This window comes from Microtus ochrogaster, assembly GCF_000317375.1.
Source record: "Microtus ochrogaster isolate Prairie Vole_2 chromosome 14 unlocalized genomic scaffold, MicOch1.0 chr14_random_1, whole genome shotgun sequence".
In the NCBI taxonomy this organism is placed as follows: Eukaryota; Metazoa; Chordata; class Mammalia; order Rodentia; family Cricetidae; genus Microtus; species Microtus ochrogaster.
The window spans coordinates 30927157-30929805 of NW_004949096.1; the positions used below are offsets into that span (position 1 = coordinate 30927157).

General features: G+C 55.2%; 2 protein-coding genes across 2 annotated transcripts in view; one reads left to right on the plus strand and one right to left on the minus strand.

Annotated features, from left to right (window-relative positions):
- Duoxa1 (dual oxidase maturation factor 1) overlaps nucleotides 1-1184 on the minus strand; it is a 9562-nt gene extending 8378 nt beyond the window's left edge. The window contains exons 1-2 of the mRNA XM_005364372.2: nucleotides 1147-1184; nucleotides 400-475 (exon numbers count right to left, since the gene is read on the minus strand). The gene's annotated coding sequence lies outside the window, so the exon portion shown is untranslated. The remainder of the gene's footprint in view (nucleotides 1-399; nucleotides 476-1146) is intronic.
- Nucleotides 1185-1318: 134 nt separating this feature from the next.
- Duox1 (dual oxidase 1) overlaps nucleotides 1319-2649 on the plus strand; it is a 35490-nt gene continuing 34159 nt past the window's right edge. The window contains exon 1 of the mRNA XM_005364373.2: nucleotides 1319-1375. The gene's annotated coding sequence lies outside the window, so the exon portion shown is untranslated. The remainder of the gene's footprint in view (nucleotides 1376-2649) is intronic.

The window sequence follows — 2649 nt, forward strand, 5'->3', positions numbered from 1 at the left end:
GAGAGAGAGAGAGAGAGAGAGAGAGAGAGAGAGAGAGAAAGAGAGAGACAGACAGACAGACAGAGACAGAGACAGAGAGACAGAGAGACAGAGAGATTCCCCATTGATGGATGGTAATGAACTCAGGGATGGGGAACTGAACAATCCGACCTACCCAAACTCAGATAAGAGAAATAAAGATTCAATGTCGACAAATCATGTGACTTTGTAGCCTTAAGAAGTTTGCCTTGTCTTAATTTCTTGTTAAGACTTTCTCCTTCACACACCCCACCTCTGAATTGGTCTGTGTAGACTCAAGAAGTGCGCCCCTAGGGGTCGGTGCTGGAGCAGCACTTCAAGGTCTGATCGCCTGGAAACCGCGTAGACCCCGGCACCCACACGCGATCCATGGTTCCCTACCTTCCTTCCTCTCTTTCAGATACTGTGCGTGGCACCCGCGCTCATCTCCTCCGTTGGGAACTCACTCGCAATGCTCCTAGTCGTGGGGATAAGGCCGGAATCAGGTCCAGACGTTGACGTCTTGTCATCAAAACTATACACTTCAGCCCATCAAGGTCCCGCCCAACCTCCCATTCTTCTAACGCAAATGCGGACCAGGTTATGACCCCATAAACCCGGCCTGGTGCTTTTGCCGCCTTCCATTGCAAGTCATTTTCAACTTTCTCATCCCTGGCACTCCGCCCTCGGACACCGGTCGGACCCGAGTGCTAGGACAGTGCTCAGGCGCCGGGGCCCTGTGCAAGCCACCCCCGCCCCCCAGACCTCCTAGTCCCTACCCACGCCAGCGTCCCTGGCAGCTGCAACGCAAACCTAGCGACCAGGCTCGCAGGACGGTGAAACCTGGGAGGTTCCCACCAGGAACCCTGGTTACCCAGACTTACAGGTTTTGGGGACAGATGGATGCCTTGCTTTGGAGCCAGGTCTGGAAGTAGGTGTTGGAAGATTATCTTTGTTTTAGAACCCTGACACAGACTGTGTGGCTAGGATCTGGGGACAGCCCGCCTGCCCCACACCCTCTCGGGTCTCCCACCCCTCGTCTCAGCCCCCTCCAACTTGTTAAGGGAGACTTGCCCTTCCCACCTCCCACATGGCCACACTGCCTGAACCCTCGGCACCGCAGGAGCCCTGCACCCCACATGGTCTCACCTTTCACGCTCGGGTCCCCTAGGAGCACCTCGGCGGGTCCCCGCGCCAGCTTCTATCCCGCCCAACTGTGCCCCGCCCCAGCGCCAGGACGCGCTACCCGTTCTTCAGCCCCGAGCCCCGCCCGCCCCGGCTCAGAGTTGAAGAGGCAGCCAGAACCGAGTGGGCTACCGCGAACCCGGAGCCAGGCCGGAGCCAATCATAGTCCCAGACTGAGGGACCAGAGGCCAAGGTCAGATTCAAGAGCGTTTCTCCTGACCCGCGGGACTGGGTGCTCCAAGGGAGGGGGCTCCAAGGGCGGGGACGGAGGGAAAAGGAACACCGGTCGGTGGCCCTCCTCTCCGCAGAACGGGAATCGGAGCCTCGCGTACCTCCAATCCTTCCCCGAGGCTGAAAGGGATCTCCTAAGGCTTGAGCTCAGCACGCTGAGGTTTTGAAAAAACAGGGTCATCTGGTCCTGAGCATGTTGAATGACCTAGTTTGTTTGGGCCTAAAGGATTTCTTGGCGCCATCACGTCATGCCAAGGAGGGACTTTGGGGTCTTTAGTATACGGGCGTTACTTCCTGCTCTTCATCTTCCAGGTTGGAATAGATCTTAACTCATCTTTCTCTCACTCCCACCCCGGGGCCAATAGAATCACCATTCTAAGACTGTGGTCTGGAAACACAGCCATGTGGACAAGAACGAGGCAGGCTGGTACTCTCCTTGATTCTGCCACTGCCTGGAGCTCCATTGCCCTGGAGTTGTGCCTTTGTTTCCAAATTGTTTGGGAAGTTACCACGCCCAAGTGTCTTGTGTAAATTGCAAAGGTTTACCTACCCACGGAAAGGTTTTCAGCATGGCCAGTCTTCCTTCCTAGTTTGTCCCCACAGTCTGGCCTGAAATCCCACAGGCCGTTAGAGCTTGACTGCTATATCTACCACATTAGAAAGGGAAAGAGGTCGGACTATTTGGATTAGGGAAGCAACCATAGCCAGTCACTTCACCACATCCAGTTCAAGGCTTCAACTATCCAGAGCCCAGCTCTTTGAACATTACCGAAGGTCACACCCTGAAGAATCTCTAGGACAGAGGGGATGCTGAATTGGGGGATGAGGCAGGATCTAGGTTTTTTCGTTTGTTTAGTAGGAGATGGAGAGGGGACAAGGCCACTCACAGGCTTCTCTCCTTTGACTGGAGAGCCTGTTCAGGAGTTCTGGCTGAAGATGGGGCCTTCCCTGAGCACAGGACTTTCACCCTTCCCTCCCCCTCCAATCTTCAGGTTGCCCTTAGGACATCTTCAGTGAAATTTCACCAGAGGTATTCTGGCTTGAGTCTCCTGCTGCCTCTGTTTCCCTGTTGGCAGGTGGAGGGAAAACAGGCCTGAAACATAAGCAATGATGGAGCACTTCCCTTGGGTCTGCTCATAGCAGCCATGCTCCAGCCTCTCCATAGGAGAGCCATGCTCCAGCCTCTCCATAGGAGAGCCATGCTCCAGCCTCTCCATAGGAGAGCCATGCTCCAGC